This window comes from Olea europaea, unplaced genomic scaffold (assembly GCF_002742605.1).
Source record: "Olea europaea var. sylvestris unplaced genomic scaffold, O_europaea_v1 scaffold1015, whole genome shotgun sequence".
NCBI classification, from domain to species: domain Eukaryota; kingdom Viridiplantae; phylum Streptophyta; class Magnoliopsida; order Lamiales; family Oleaceae; genus Olea; species Olea europaea.
In genome coordinates this window covers 277496-295857 of record NW_019227472.1, presented here as the reverse complement: position 1 = coordinate 295857, position 18362 = coordinate 277496, and positions in this window count along the sequence as shown.

Below are 18362 nucleotides of genomic sequence, written 5' to 3'. Positions count from 1 at the left end.
CACCTGAGTTAGTTTCATTGGCGCGTTACAATCAAATTTGACTAAAATTTCACTTAGATTTTGTTCATTGGCGTGTTTCCAATCAAATTTGACAAAAATTTCGCATGGATTATGTTCATTGGTACACTTCCAATCAAATTTAACTAAAATTTCACATTGATTTGGTTCATTTGCGCGTTCCCAATCAAATTTGGCTAAAATTTCACCTGGATTATGTTCATTGTTGCACTTCTAATCAAACTTGACTAAAATTTGACATTTGTTTGGTTCATTAGCACATTCCCAATCAAATTTTACTAAAATTTCACATGAGTTTGGTTCATTGGCGTGTTTGCAATCTAATTTGACTAAAATTTCGCTTGGATTATTTTCATTTGCGTGTTTCCAATCAAATTCGACCAAAATTTCACATTAGTTTGGTTCATTGGTGCGTTCCCAATCAAATTTGACTAAAATTTCACCTGAATTTGGTTCATTAGCCCGTTTACAATCAAATTTGACTAAATTTTCACCAGGTTTATGTTCATTTGTGTGTTTCGTATCAAATTTAACTAAAATTTCACATTAGCTTGGTTCATTGGCATGTTCCCAATCAAATTTGACAAAAATTTCACCTGGATTATATTCATTTCTGCGTTACCAATCAAATTTGACTAAAATTTCACATTGATTTGGTTTTTTGATGCATTCCTAATCAAATTTTACTAAAATTTCACTTGAGTTTTGGTTCATTTACATGTTCCCAATCAAATTTGACTAAAATTTCACATTGGTTTGGTTCATTGGCGCATTCCCAATCGAATTTGACTAAAATTTCTCCTGAGTTTCGTTCATTGGCGCGTTTACAATCAAATTTGACTAAAATTTCATTTAGATTTTGTTCATTGGCGTGTTTCCAATAAATTTGACTAAAATTTGACCCGGATTGCATCCATTTGCATGTTTCCAATCGAATTTGACTAAAATTTCACATTGATTTGGTTCATTGGCGCGTTCCCAATCGAATCTGACTAAAATTTTACATGGATTATGTTCATTGGTACACTTCCAATCAAATTTGACTAAAATTTCACATTGGTTTGGTTTATTGGCGCGTTCCCAATCAAATTTTACTAAAATTTCACATTAGTTTGGTTCATTGGCATGTTTACAATCTAATTTGACTAAAATTTCACCTGGACTATTTTCATTTGCATGTTTCGAATCAAATTTGACTCAAATTTCACATTTGTTTTGTTCATTGGCCTGTTCCCAATCAAATTTGACAAAAATTTCACTTGAGTTTCAGTGGCGCGTTTACGATCAAATTTGAAAAAATTTTCACCAGGATTATGTTCATTTGCGTATTTCCAACCAAATTTGACTAAAATTTCACAATAATTTTGGTTCATTGGCGCTTTCCCATTCAAATTTGACTAAAATTTTGCCTAAGTTTGGTTCGTTGGCGCGGTTCGAATCAAATTTGATAAAATTTCACCTGAGTTTGGTTCATTGGTGGGTTTACAATCAAATTTGACTAAATATTCGTCTTAATTTCATTCATTGGTGCGCTTCCAATGAAATTTGGCTAAAATTTCACGATGGTTTGGTTCATTGGCATGTTTCCAATCAAATTTGACTAAAATTTCACTAAAATTTCACCCGAGTTTTGTTCATTGGCACGTTTACAATGAAATTTGACAAAAGTTTCACCTGGATTTTGTTCATTGGCATGTTTCCAAGCAAATTCGTCGAAAATTTCACAATAGTTTGGTTCATTGGCACGTTTCCAATCAAATTTGACTAAAATTTCACCTGAGTATGGTTTATTGGTACGTTTACAATGAAATTTGACTAAGATTTCATCTGGATTTTGTTCATTGGCATGTTTTCAATAAAATTTCACATTAGTTTGGTTCATTGGCGTGTTCCCAATCAAATTTGACTAAAATTTCACATTGGTTTAGTTCATTGGCACGTTCCCAATCAAATTTGACTAAAATTTCACATTGGTTTGGTTTATTGACGTGTTCCCAATTAAATTTGACTAAAATTGCACCTGAGTTTGGTTCATTGTCGCGTTTACAATCAAATTTGACTAAAATTTCATGTAGATTATGTTAACTTGCGCGTTTCCAATCAAATTTGACTAATATTTCCCACTGATTTGGTTCATTGGAGCGTTCCCAATCAAATTTAACTAAAATTTCATTTGAGCTTGGTTCATTGGCACGCTAACAATCAAATTTGACTAAAATTTCACCTAGATTTTTTCATTGGTGCGCTTCCAATCAAATTTGACTAAAATTTCACATTGATTTGGTTCATTCGCGCGATACCAATCAAATTTGACTAAAATTTCACCTGAGTTTGGTTCATTGGTTCGTTTACAATCAAATTTGACTATAATGTCACCTGCATTATGTTCATTTGCGTATTTCCAACCAAATTTGGCTAAAATCTCACATTAATTTGGTTCATTGGCGCGTTGCCAATCAAATTTGATAAAAATTTCACCTGAGTTTGGTTCGTTGGTATGTTTACAATCAAATTTGACTCTAATGTCACCCGGATTATGTTCATTTGTGCGTTTCCAACCAAATTTGACTAAAATTTAACATTCGTTTCGTTCATTGGCACATTTCCAATCAAATTTGACTAAAATTTCACTTGAGTTTGATTCATTGGCGCGTTTTCAATCAAATTTAACTAAAATTTCATCTAAATTACGTTCATTTGCATGTTTCCAATCAAAGTTGACTAAACTTTCACATTGATTTGGGTCGTTAGCACGTTCCCAATCAAATTTGACTAAAATTTCACATGAGTTTGGTTCATTGGCACATTTACAATCAAATTTGACCAAAATTTCTCGTGGATTATGTTCGTTTACGTGTTTAAAATCAAATTTGACTAAAATTTCACATTAATTTGGTTCATTGGCGTGTTCCCAATCAAATTTGACGAAAATTACACCTGAATTTTGTTTATTGGCACGTTTACAATCAAATTTGAATAAAGTTTCACCTGGATTATGTTAATTTGCGTGTTTCCAATAAAATTTGACTAAAATTTCACAATTTTTTGGTTCATTTGCGCGTTCCTATTCAAATTTGATTAAAATTTCACCTAAATTTGGTTCATTAGTGCGTTTAAAATAAAATTTAATTAAAATTTCACCTAGATTAATTCATTTCTGTGTTTCCAGTAAAATTTGACTAAAATTTCACATTGATTTGGTTTATTGACGCGTTCCCAAGCAAATTTTAAAATTTCACCTGAGTTTGGTTCATTGACGCGTTTACAATCAAATTTCACTAATTTTTCACCAGGATTATATTCATTTGCATGTTTCCAATCAAATTTAACTAAAATTTCACATTTGTTTGGTTCATTGGTGTGTTCCCAATTAAATTTGACTAAAATTTCACCTAAGCTTGGTTCATTGGGGCAATTACAATCAAATTTAACTAAGATTTCACCGGGATTATATTCATTTCTGTGTTTCCAATAAAATTTGGCTAAAATTTCACATTGATTTGGTTTATTGACGCGTTCTCAAGCCAATTTTACTAAAATTTCACCTGAGTTTGGTTCATTTGTGTGCTTCCAATCAAATTTGACTAAAATTTCACATTGGTTTGGTTCATTGGTGCGTTCCCAATCAAATTTGACTAAAATCTCACATTGGTTTGGTTCATTGGCGCATTCCCAATCAAATTTGACTAAAATTTCACCTGAATTCGGTTCATTGACGCGTTTAGAATCAAATTTGACAATAATGTTACCTGAGTTAGGTTCATTGGTGCATTTACAATCAAATTTGACTAAAATTTTACTTAGATTTTGTTCATTGGTGTGTTTCCAATTAAATTTGACTAAAATTTCACCTGGATTACGTCCATTCAAAGTTGACTAAAATTTCACATTGATTTGGTTCATTGGCGCGTTCCTAATGAAATTTGACTAAAATTTCATGTGGATTATGTTCATTGGTGCACTTCCAATCAAATTTGACTAAAATTTCACATTGGTTTGATTCATTGGCGGGTTCCCAATCAAATTTTACTAAAATTCCACATGAGTTTAGTTCATTGGTATCTTTACAATCAAATTGGACTAAAATTTCACCTGGATTATTTTCATTTGCATGTTTCCAAATAAATTTGACTAAAATTTTACATTTGTTTGGTTCATTGGAGTGTTCCCGATCAAATTTGACTAAAATTTCACATAAGTTTGGTTCATTGGTGCATTTATAATCAAATTTGACTAGATTTTCATCAGGATTATGTTCATTTGCATGTTTCCAATCAAATTTAACTAAAATTTCACATTGGTTTGGTTCATTGGCATGTTCCCAATCAAATTTGATTAAAATTTTATGTGAGTTCAGTTCATTGGAGCGATTACAATCAAATTTGACTAAAATTTCACATTGATTTGGTTCATTGGTGCGTTCCCAATCAAATTGGACTAAAATCTCACATGAGTTTGTTTAATTGGCGCGTTAACAATCAGATTTGACTAAAATTTCACCAGGATTATATTCATTTGCATGTTCTCAATCAAATTTGACAAAAATTTCACATTGATTTGGTTCATTGGCACGTTCCCAATCAATTTTGACTAAAATTTCACCTGAGTTTGGTTCATTGGCGTGTTTCCAATCAAATTTGACAATAATGTCACTCGGATTATGTTCATTTACGTATTTTCAATCAAATTTGACTAAACTTTCACATTAATTTGGTTCATTAGCGCATTTCCAATCAAATTTGACTAAAATTTCACTTGAGTTTGGTTCATTGGCACGTTCCCAATCAAATTTGAAAAAAATTTCACCTGAATTTGGTTCATTGGCGCATTTACAATCAAATTTGACTAAATTTTCACCAGGATTATGTTCATTTGTGCGTTTCCAATCAAATTTAACTAAAATTTCACGTTAGTTTTGTTCACTGGCATGTTCCCAATCAAATTTGACTAAAATTTCACCTGAGTTTGGTTTATTGGCGCGATTACAATCAAATTTGACTAAAATTTCACCTGGATTATATTCATTTCTATGTTTCCAATAAATTTGACTAAAATTTCACATTGATCTGGTTTATTGACGAGTTCCCAAGCAAATTTTACTAAAATTTCACCTGAGTTTAGTTCATTTGCGTGTTTCCAATCAAATTTGACTAAAATTTCACATTTGTTTGGTTCATTGGCGCGTTCCCAATCAAATTTGACTAAAATTTCACATTGGTTTGATTCATTGGTGCGTTCCCATAATTTCACCTGAGTTCAGTTCATTGACACGTTTACAATCAAATTTGACAATAATGCCACCTGAGTTAGGTTCATTGGCGCATTTACAATCAAATTTGACTAAAATTTCACTTGGATTTTGTTCATTGGCGTGTTTCCAATCAAATTTGACTAAAATTTCACCTGAACTACGTCCATTCAAATTTGGCTAAAATTTCACTTGGATTTCGTTCATTGGCGCATTTCCAATCAAATTTGACTAAAATTTCATTGGTGCACTTCCAATCAAATTTGACTAAACTTTCACATTGGTTTGATTCATTGGCATGTTCCCAAACAAGTTTTACTAAAATTTTACATGAGTTTGGTTCATTGGCATCTTTACAATCAAATTTAACTAAAACTTCACGTGGATTATTTTCGTTTGCATGTTTCCAATCAAATTTGACTAAAATTTCACCTGAATTTGGTTCATTGGCGGGTTTACAATTGAATTTGACTAAATTTTTACCAGGATTATGTTCATTTGCGTGTTTCCAATCGAATTTAACTAAAATTTCACATTGGTTTGGTTCCTTGTTCCTAATCAAATTTAACTAAAATTTCACTTGAGTTTGGTTCAATGGCGTGATTACAATCAAATTTGACCAAAATTTCACCTGGATTATATTCATTTCCATGTTTCTAATCAAATTTAACTAAAATTTCACATTGGTTTGCTTCATTGGCATGTTCCTAATCAAATTTAACTAAAATTTGACTTGAGTTTGGTTCATTGGCGCGATTACAATCAAATTTGAATAAAATTTCACCTAGATTATATTCATTTCCGTGTTTCCAATCAAATTTGATTAAAATTTCACATTGATTTCGTTCATTGGTGCGTTTCCAATCAAATTGGACTAAAAGTTTACATGAGTTTGGTTCATTGGCGCTTTAACAATCAAATTTGACTAAAATTTCACTAGGATTATGTTCATTGGCGTGTTTTCAATCAAAGTTGACTAAAACTTTACATTGATTTGGGTCATTGGCACGTTCCCAATCAAATTTGACTAAAATTTCACCTGAGTTTGGTTCATTGGCGTGTTTACAATCAAATTTGACAATAATGTCGCCTGGATTATGTTCATTTGCGTATTCTCAATCAAATTTGACTAAACTTTCGCATTGATTTGGTTCATTGGCGCGTTCCGAATCGAATTTGACTAAAATTTCACCTGAGTTTGGTTCTTTGGCGCGTTCCCAAACGAATTTGACTAAAATTTCACCTGAGTTTGGTTCATTGGCACGTTTACAATCAAATTTGACTAAAATTTCAATTGGATTATGTTTATTGGTGCACTTCCAATCAAATTTGACAAAAATTTCACATTGGTTTGGTTCATTGGCGCATTCCTAATCAAATTTTACAAAAATTTCATGTGGGTTTGGATTATTGGCGCCTTTACAATCAAATTTGACTAAAATTTCACCATGATTATGTTCATTTGCGTGTTTACAATGAAATTTGACTAAAATTTCACATTGGTTTGATTTATTGACGCGTTCCCAATCAAATTTGACTAAAATTTCACCAGAGTTTGGTTCATTTGCCTATTTCCAATCAAATTTGACTAAAATTTCACATTGGTTTGTTTCATTGGTGCATTTCCAATCAAATTTGACTAAAATTTCACATTGATTTGGTTCATTGTCGCGTTCCCAATAAAATTTGACTAAAATTTCACATGAGGTTGGTTTATTGGCGCGTTTACCTTCAAATTTGACTAAAATTTCACTAGAACTTTGTCCATTTGCGTGTTTCCAATCAAATTTGACTAAAATTTCACAATAGTTTGTTTCCTTTGCTCGTTTCCATTCAAATTTGATTAAAATTTCACCTAAATTTGGTTCATTAGCGCGTTTAAAATCAAATTTGACTAAAATTTCACTTGGATTATATTCGTTTGTGTGTTTCCAATCAAATTTGACTAAAATTTCATTTTGGTTTGGTTCATTGATGCGTTCCTAATTAAATTTGACTAAAATTTCACCTGAGTTTGGTTCATTTGCGTGTTTCCAATCAAATTTGACTAAAATTTCACATTGGTTTAGTTCATTGGCACGTTCCCAATCAAATTTTACTAAAATTTCACACTAGTTTGGTTCATTGACGTGTTCCCAATCAAATTTGACTAAAATCTCACATGAATTTGTTTCATTAGCGTGTTCACAATCAAATTTGACTAAAATTTCACCTGGATTACGTTAATTTGCGTGTTTACAATCAAATTTAACTAAAATTTCTTTTTAGTTTGGTTCGTAGACGTGTTCCCAATCAAATTTGACTAAAATTTCACCTTTGTTTGGCTCATTTGCGTGTTTCCAATCAAGTTTAACTTAAATTTCACATTAGTTTGGTTCATTGGCACATTTCCAATCAAATTTGACTAAAATTTCACATTGGTTTGGTTCATTGGCGCGTTCCAAATCAAATTTGACTAAAATTTCATATGAGTTTGGTTCATTGTCACGTTCACAATCAAATTTGACTAAAATTTCACGTGGATTATGTTAATTTGCATGGTTCCAATCAAATTTGACTAATATTTCCCAATGATTTGATTCATTGGCACTTTCCCAATCAAATTTGACTAAAATTTCACGTGGATTATGTTAATTTGCATGGTTCCAATCAAATTTGACTAATATTTCCCAATGATTTGATTCATTGGCACTTTCCCAATCAAATTTGACTAAAATTTCACTTGAATTTGGTTCATTGGAGCGTTAACAATCAAATTTGACTAAAATTTCACCTGAATTTTGTTTATTGGTGTGCTTCCAATCAAATTTGACTAAAATTTCACATTGATTTGGTTCATTGGCGCGATACCAATCAAATTTGACTAAAATTTCATCTGAGTTTAGTTCATTGGCTCGTTTACAATCAAATTTGACTATAATGTCACCTGCAATATGTTCTTTTGCGTATTTCTAACCAAATTTGACTAAAATCTCACATTAATTTGGTTCATTAGCACGTTGCCAGTCAAATTTGACAAAAATTTTACCTGAGTTTGGTTCGTTGGTACTTTTACAATCAAATTCGACTATAATGTCACCTGGATTATGTTCATTTGCGTGTTTCCAACCAAAGTTGACTAAAATTTCACATTCATTAATTTCGTTGGCGAGCGTTCCCAATCAAATTTGACTAAAATTTTACCTGGATTATGTTCATTTGCGTGTTTTCAATCAAATCTAACTAAAATTTCACATTGATATAGTTCATTGACGCATTCTAAATAAAATTTGACTAAAATTTCACTTGAGTTTGGTTTATTGGCGCGTTTACAATCAAATTTGACTAAAATTTCACCTGAATTATGTTCATGTGCGTGTTTCCAATCAAATTTGACTAAAATTTCACAATGGTTTGGTTCATTTGCGTGTTCCAATTCAAATTTGATTAAAATTTCACCTAAGTTTGGTTCATCAGCGCGTTTAAAATCAAATTTGACTAAAATTTCACCTGGATTAGGTTCATTTTTTTGTTTTCAATCAAATTTGACTAAAATTTCACATTGATTTGGTTCATTGGCTCCTTCCCAATCAAATTTGACAAATATTCCATTTGAGTTTGGTTCATTGGCCGTTTACAATAAAATTTGACTATAATGTAACCTAGATTATGTTCATTTGCGTGTTTCCAATCAAATTTGACTAAAATTTCACATAGAGTTAGTTGATGGCACGTTCCGAATCAAATTTGACTGAAATTTCCCCTGAGTTTGGTTCATTGGTGCGTTTACAATCAAATTTGACTATAATGTCACCTGGATCATGTTCATTGGCGTGATTCCAATCAAATTTGACAAAAATTTCACATTGATTTTGTTCATTAGCACGTTCCGAGTAAAATTTGACTAAAATTTCACCTGAGTTTGGTTCATTGGCGCGTTTACAATCAAATTTGAATATAATGTCACCTGGATTACATTCATTTGCGTGTTTCCAACCAAATTTGACTAAAATTTCACACTCATTTGGTTCATTGGCGCATTTCTAGTCAAATTTGACTAAAATTTCACCTGAATTTGGTTCATTGGCGTGTTTACAGTCAAATTTAACTACAATTTCACCTGGATTATGTTCATTTACATGTTTCCAAAAAAAATTTGACTAAAATTTCACATTGATTTGGTTCATTGGTGTGTTCCCATATCAAATTTAACTGAAATTTCACCTGAGTTTTGTTCATTGGCGCGTTTACAATCAAATTTGACAAATTTCACTTGGATTAGGTTCATTTGCGTGTTTCCAATCAAATTCGTCTAAAATTTCACGATGGTTTGGTTTGTTTGCGTGTTCCCAATCAAATTTAATTAAAATTTCACCTGAGTTTGGTTCATTGGCGCGTTTAAAATCAAATTTGACTATAATGTCACCTGGATTATTTTCATTGGCGTGTTTTCAATCAAATTTGACTAAAATCTCACATTCATTTGGTTCATTGGCGTGTTTCAAATCAAATTTGACTAAAATTTCACCTGAGTATGGTTCATTGGAGCGTTTACAATCAAATTTGACTATAATGTCACATGGATTACGTTCATTTGAATATTTCCAATCAAATTTAACTAAAATTTCACAATGATTTGGTTCATTGGTGCGATCCCAATCAAATTTGACTAAAATTTCACCTCAATTTGGTTCATTGACAGGCTTACAAAAATTTCGCCTGGATTATGTTCATTGGTACACTTCCAATCAAATTTAACTAAAATTTCAAATTGGTTTGGTTCATTGACGCGTTCCCCATCAAATTTTACTAAAATTTCACCCGAGTTTGGTTCGTTGATACGTTTACAATCAAATTTGACTAAAATTTCACCTGAATTTGGTTCATTGGCGCATTACCAACAAAATTAGACTAAAATTTCACCTGGATTATGTTCATCTGCATGTTTCCAATCAAATCTGACTAAAATTTCACATTGATTTAGTTCATTGGCACGTTCCCAATCAAATTTGACTAAATTTTCACATTGGTTTGGTTCATTGGCGCGTTCCCAATCAACTTCGACTAAAATTTCACCTAAGGTTGGTTCATTGGCGTGTTTCCAATCAAATTTGACTAAACTTTCACGTGGATTATGTTCATTTGCATGTTTCCAATCAAATTTAACTAAAATTTCACATTGATTTGGTTCATTGGCACGTTCCCAATCAAATTTGACTAAAATTTCACCTGAGTTTGGTTTATTGGCGCGTTTACAATCAAATTTGACTAAAATTTCACCAGGATTATGTTCATTTGCATGTTTCCAATCAAATTTGACCAAAATTTCACAATGGTTTGGTTCATTTGCACGTTTCCATTCAAATTTGATTAAAATTTCAACTAAGTTTGGTTCATTAGCGAGTTTAAAATCAATTTTGACTAAAATTTCACCAGGATTATGTTCATTTTCGTGTTTCCAATCAAATTTGACTAAAATTTCACATTGATTTGGTTCATTGGCTCCTTCCCAATCAAATTTGACTAATATTTCACCTGAATTAGGTTTATTGGTGAGTTTACAATAAAATGTGACTATAATGTCTCCAGGATTATGTTCATTTGCGTGTTATCAAATCTGACTAAAATTTCACATAGATTTAGTTCATTGGCGCATTCTGAATCAAATTTTACTAAAATTTCACCTGAGATTGGTTCATTGGCATGTTTACAATCAAATTTGACTAAAATTTCACCTAGATTATTTTCATTTGCGTGTTTCCAATCATATTTGACTAAAAATTCACGTTGATTTGGTTTATTGATGCCTTCCCAATCAAATTTGACTAAAATTTCACTTGAATTTGGTTCATTTGCGTGTTTCCAATCAAATTTGACTAAAATTTCACATTGGTTTGGTTTATTGGCACGTTTCCAATCAAATTTGACTAAAACTTCACATTGGTTTGGTTCATTGGCACGTTCCCAATCGAATTTGTTTAAAATTTCACCTCAGTTTGGTTCATTGGCACGTTTACAATCAAATTTGACAGTAATGTCACCTGAGTAAGGCTCATTAGTGCATTTACAATCAAATTTGACTAAAATTTCACTTAGATTTTGTTCATTGGCGTGTTTCCAATTAAATTTGACTAAAATTTCACCTGGATTATGTCCATTTACTTGTTTCCAATCAAATTTGACTAAAATTTCACATTGATTTGGTTCATTGGCGCGTTCCCAATCAAATTTGACTGAAATTTCACATTGGTTTCAATTTTGACTAAAATTTCACATTGGTTTGGTTCATTGGCGCGTTCCCAATCAAATTTGACTAAAATTTCACATTGGTTTGGTTCATTGGCGCGTTCCCAGTCGAATTTGACTAAAATTTCACCTAAGTTTGGTTCATTGGTGCATTTACAATAAAATTTAACTAAAATTTCACTTAGATTTTGATCATTGGCGTGTTTCCAATCAAAATTGACAAAAAATTTCACCTGGATTGCGTCCATTTGTGTGTTTCCAATCAAATTTAACTAAAATTTCACATTGATTTGTTTCATTGGCGCGTTCCCAATCAAATTTGACTAAAATTTCATCTGGATTATGTTCATTGGTGCATTTCCAATCAAATTTGTCTAAAATTTCACATTTATTTGGTTTATTGGTGCGTTCTCAATCAAATTTTACAAAAAATTCACGTGAGTTTGGTTCATTGGCGTGTTTACAATCTAATTTGACTAAAATTTCCCCTAGATTATTTTCATTTGCATGTTTCCAATCAAATTTGACTAAAATTTCACATTTGTTTGGTTCCTTTGCGCGTTCCCAATCAAATTTGTCTAAAATTTCACCTTAATTTGGTTCAGTGGCACGTTTACAATCAAATTTGACTAAATTTTCACCAGGATTATGTTCATTTGTGTATTTCTAACCAAATTTGATTAAAATTTCACATTAATTTGGTTCAATGGTTCGTTCCCATTCAAATTTGACTAAAACTTTGCCAAAGTTTAGTTCGTTGGCGCGTTTCCAATCAAATTTGATAAAATTTCTCCTGAGTTTGGTTCACTGGTGCGTTTACAATCAAATTTAACTAAAATTTCACCTGAGTTTTGTTCATTGACGTGTTTGCAATCTAATTTGACTAAAATTTCACTTGGATTATTTTTATTTGCGTGTTTCCAATCAAATTTGACCAAAATTTCACATTAGTTTGGTTCATTGGTGCGTTCCCAATCAAATTTGACTAAAATTTCACCTGAGTTTGATTCATTAGCGCGTTTACAACTAAATTTGACTAAAATTTCCCCAGAATTATGTTCATTTGCGTGTTTCCAATCAAATTTAACTAAAATTTCACATTGGTTTGGTTCATTGGCGTGTTACCAATCAAATTTGGCTAAAATTTCACCTGAGTTTGGTTTATTGGCGCGATTACAATCAGATTTGACTAAAATTTCACCTGGATTACATTCATTTCTGCATTTCCAATCAAATTTGACTAAAATTTCACATTGATTTGGTTTATTGATGCGTTCCCAATCAAATTTTACTAAAATTTCACCTGAGTTTGGTTCATTTGCATGTTTTCAATCACATTTGACTAAAATTTCACATTAGTTTGGTTCATTGGCGCGTTCCCAATCAAATTTGACTGAAATTTCACATTGGTTTGGTTTATTGGCACATTCGCAATCGAATTTGACTAAATTTTCACTTGAGTTTGGTTTATTGGCGCATTTACAATCAAATTTGACTAAAATTTCACATAGATTTTGTTCATTAGGGTGTTTCCAATCAAATTTGACTAAAATTTCACTTGGATTACGTGCATTTGCATGTTTCCAATCAAATTTGACTAAAATTTCACATTGATTTGGTTCATTGGCGCGTTCCCAATCATATTTGACTAAAATTTCACCTGGATTATGTTCATTGGTGCACTTCCAATCAAATTTGACTAAAATTTCAAATTGATTTGGTTTATTGGTGCGTTCCCAATCAAATTTTACTAAAATTTCACATGAGTTTGGTTCATTGGTGTGTTTACAATCTAATTTGACTAAAATTTCACCTGGATTATTTTTATTTGCATGTGTCCAATCAAATTTGACTAAAATTTCACATTTGTTTGGTTCATTGGCACATTTCCAATCAAATTTGACTAAAATTTCATCTGAGTTTGGCTTAGTGGCACGTTTACAATCAAATTTTACTAAATTTTCACCAGGATTATGTTCATTTGTGTATTTCCAACCAAATTTGACTAAAATTTCACATTAATTTGGTTCATTGGCGAGTTCCCATTCAAATTTGACTAAAATTTTGCCTGAGTTTGGTTCGTTGGTGTATTTCCAATCAAATTCGATAAAATTTCACCTGTGTTTGGTTCATTGGCGCGTTTACAATCAAATTTGACTAAATTTTCGACTTTATTTCGTTCATTGGTGCGCTTCCAATGAAATTTGGCTAAAATTTCACAGTGGTTTGGTTCATTGGCTCGTTTCCAATCAAATTTGACTAAAATTTCACCTAAGTTTTGTTCATTGGCACGTTTACAATGAAATTTGACAAAATTTTTACCTGAATTTTGTTCATTGGCATGTTTCCAATCAAATTCGTCTAAAATTTCACAATAGTTTGGTTCATTGGCACGTTTTCAATCAAATTTGACTAAAATTTCACCTAAGCATGGTTCATTGGTACGTTTACAATGAAATTGGACTAAAATTTCACATGAATTTTGTTCATTGGCATGTTTCTAAAAAAAATTTACTAAAATTTCACATTTGTTTGGTTTGTTGGCGTGTTTACAATCAAATTTAACTAAAATTTCACTTAAGTTTGGTTCATTGGAGTGTTTCTAATCAAATTTGACTAACATTTCACATCGGTTTGATTCGTTGGCACATTCTCAATCAAATTTTACAAAAATTTCACATGTGTTTGGTTCATTTACGCGTTTACAATCAATTTTGACTAAAATTTCACCTGGATTATGTTCATTTGCACGTTTACAATCAAATTTGACTAAAATTTCATTTTGGTTTGGTTCATTGACGATTTTCAATCAAATTTGACTAAAATTTCACCTGAGTCTGGTCCATTTGCGTGTTTCCAATCAAATTTGACTAAAATTTCACATTGGTTTGGTTCATTGGTGTGTTCCAAATAAAATTTGACTAAAATTTCATCTGAGTTTGGTTCATTATCGCGTTTACAATCAAATTTCACTAAAATTTCACATGGATTATGTTAATTTGAGCATTTCCAATCAAATTTGACTAATATTTCCCATTGATTTAGTTTCTTGGCGCGTTTCCAATCAAATTTGACTGAAATTTCTCTTGAGTTTGGTTCATTGGCGCGTTAACAATCAAATTTGACTAAAATTTCACCTAGATTTTTTCATTGGTGTGCTTCCAATCAAATTTGACTAAAATTTCACATTGATTTGGTTCATTGGCGCGATACCAATCAAATTTGAATAAAATTTCACCTGAGTTTGGTTCATTGGCGTGTTTACAATCAAATTTGACTAAATTTTCACTAGGATTATGTTCATTTGCGCGTTTCCAATCGAATTTGACTAAAATTTCACATTGATTTGGTTTATTGACGCGTTCCCAAACAAATTTGACTAAAATTTCACCTGAGTTTGGTTCATTTGTGTGTTTCCAATCAAATTTGACTAAAATTTCACATTGGTTTGGTTCATTGGCACATTTCCAATCAAAATTGACTAAAATTTCACATTGGTTTGGTTCACTGGCGCGTTCCCAATCGAATTTGATTAAAATTTAACCTCAGTTTGGTTCACTGGCGCGATCACAATCAAATTTGACAATAATGTCACCTGAGTAAGGTTCATTGGCGTGTTTCCAATCAAATTAGACTAAAATTTCACATTGATTTAGTTATATGGCGCGTTCCCAATCAAATTTGACTAAAATTTCACATTGATTTGATTCATTGCCGCGTTCCCAATCAACTTTGACTAAAATTTCACCTGAGTTTGGTTCATTGGCGCGTTTACAATCAAATTTGACTAAAATTTCACGTGGATTATGTTCATTTGCGTGTTTTCAATCAAATTTGACTAAAATTTCATATTGATTTGGTTCATTGGCACACTCCCAATCAAATTTGACTAAAATTTCACCTGAATTTGGTTTATTGCCGCGTTTACAATTAAATTTGATTAAAATTTCACCTGGATTATGTTCATTTGCGTGTTTCCAATCAAATTTGACTAAAATTTCACAATGGTTTGGTTCATTTGCGCGTTCCCATTCAAATTTGATTAAAATTTCACCAAAGTTTGGTTCATTGGCGCCTTTAAAATCAAATTTAACTAAAATTTCACCAGGATTATGTTCATTTGCATTTTTCCAAACAATTTTGACTAAAATTTCACATTAATTTGGTTCATTGGCTTCTTCCCAATCAAATTTGACTAATATTTCACCTGAATTTGGTTCATTGGCACGTTAACAATAAAATTAGACTATAATGTCACTTGGATTATGTTCATTTGCGTGTTTCCAATCAAATCTGACTAAAATTTCACATAGATTTAGTTCATTGGCGCGTTCCGAATCAAATTTGACTAAAATCTCACCTGCGATTGGTTTATTGGCACGTTTACAAACAAATTTGATTCAAATTTCGGCTAGATTATTTTCATTTGCGTGTTTCCAATCAAATTCGACTAAAATTTCACATTGGTTTGGTTCTTTGGCACGTTCTCAATCAAATTTGATTAAAATTTCACATTGGTTTGGTTCATTGGCGTGTTCCCAATCAAATTTGACTAAAATTTCACCTGAGTTTGGTTCGTTGTCGCGTTTACAATCAAATTTGACTAACATTTCACGTGGATTATGTTAATTTGTGTGTTACTAATCAAATTTAACCAATATTTCCCATTGATTTGGTTCATTGGCGCGTTCCCAATCAAATTTGACTAAAATTTCACTTTAGTTTGGTTCATTGGCGTGATTACAATCAAATTTGACTAAAATTTCACCTGGATTATATTCATTTCCGCGTTTCCAATAAAATTTGACTAAAATTTCACATTGATTTGGTTCATTGGTGTGTTTCCAATGAAATTGGACTAAAAGTTCACATGAGTTTGGTTCATTGGCGCGTTAACAATCAAATTTGACCAAAATTTCACCAGGATTATGTTCATTTGCGTGTTTTCAATCAAATTTGATAAAAATTTCACATTGATTTGGTTCATTGGCACGTTCCCAATCAAATTTGACTAAAATTTCACCTGAGTTTGGTTCATTGGCGTGTTTACAATCAAATTTGACAATAATGTCACTTGGATTATGTTCATTTGCATATTCTCAATCAAATTTGACTAAACTTTCACATTGATTTGGTTCATTGGCACGTTCCCAATCGAATTTGACTAAAATTTTGCCTGAGTTTGGTTCTTTTGCATGTTTCCAAACGAATTTGACTAAAATTTCACCTGAGTTTGGTTCATTGGCATGTTTACAATCCAATTTTACTAAAATTTCACCTGGATTATGTTCATTGGTGCACTTCTAATCAAATTTGACAAAAATTTCACATTGGTTTGGTTCATTGGCGCGTTCCTAATCAAATTTTACTAAAATTTCGCGTGAGTTTGGTTCATTGGCGCGTTTACAATCAAATTTGACTAAATTTTTACCAAGATTAGGTTCATTTGCGTGTTTACAATCAAATTTGACTAAAATTTCACATTGGTTTGATTTATTGTCATGTTTTTGACTAAAATTTCACCAGTGTTTGGTTTGTTTGCCTGTTTCCAATCAAATTTGGCAAAAATTTCACATTGGTTTGGTTCATTGGCACGTTCCTAATCAAATTTGACTAAAATTTCGCATTGGTTTGGTTCATTGGCACGTTCCTAATCAAATTTGACTAAAATTTCGCATTGGTTTGGTTCATTGGCGTGTTCACAATCAAATTTGACTAAAATTTTACCTGAATTTGGTTCATTGGCACATTTACAATCAGATTTGACTAAAATTTCACCTAGATTATATTCATTTCTGTGTTTCCAATCAAAATTGATTAAAATTTCACTTTGATTTGGTTTATTGATGCATTTCCAATCAAATTTTACTAAAATTTCACCTGAGTTTGGTTCATTTTTGCGTTCCCAATCAAACTTGACTAAAATTTCACATTTGTTTGGTTCATTAGTGCGCTCCCAATCAAATTTTACTAAAATTTCACATGAATTTGGTTCATTGGCATGCTTGCAATCTAATTTGATTAAAATTTCACCTGGATTATTTTCATTTGCGTGTTTCCAAATAAATTTAACTAAAATTTCACATTAGTTTGGTTCATTGGTGTGTTCCCAATCAAATTTGGCTAAAATTTCACCTGAGTTTGGTTCATTGGCGCGATTACAATCAAATTTGACTAAAGTTTCACCTGGACTATATTCATTTCTGTGTTTCCAATCAAATTTGACTAAAATTTCACATTGATTTGGTTTATTGATGTGTTCCCAATCAAATTTTACTAAAATTTCACCCGAGTTTGGTTCATTTTCGGGTTTCCAATCAAATTTGACTAAAATTTCACATTGGTTTGGTCCATTGGCGTGTTCCCAATAAAATTTGACTAAAATTTCACATTGGTTTGGTTCATTGGCGCGTTTACAATCAAATTTGACTAAATATTCCATTCAAATTTGGTTAAAATTTCACCTAAGTTTGGATCATTAGCAAGTTTAAAATCAAATTTGACTAAAATTTCACCTGGATTATGTTCATTTGCCTGCTTTCAATCAAATTTGACGAAAATTTCACAATGATTTGGTTCATTGGTGCCTTCCCAATCAAATTTGACTAATATTCCACCTGAGTTTGGTTCATTGGCGCGTTTACAATAAATTTGACTATAATGTCACCTGGATTATATTCATTTGCGTGTTTCCAATCAAATCTGATTAAAATTTCACATCGATTTAGTTCATTGGTGCGTTCCCAATCAAATTTGACTAAAATTTCAAATTGATTTGGTTCATTGGCGCGTTCCCAATCAACTTTGATGAAAATTTCACCTGAGTTTAGTTCATTGATGCGTTTACAATCAAATTTGACTAAAACTTCAC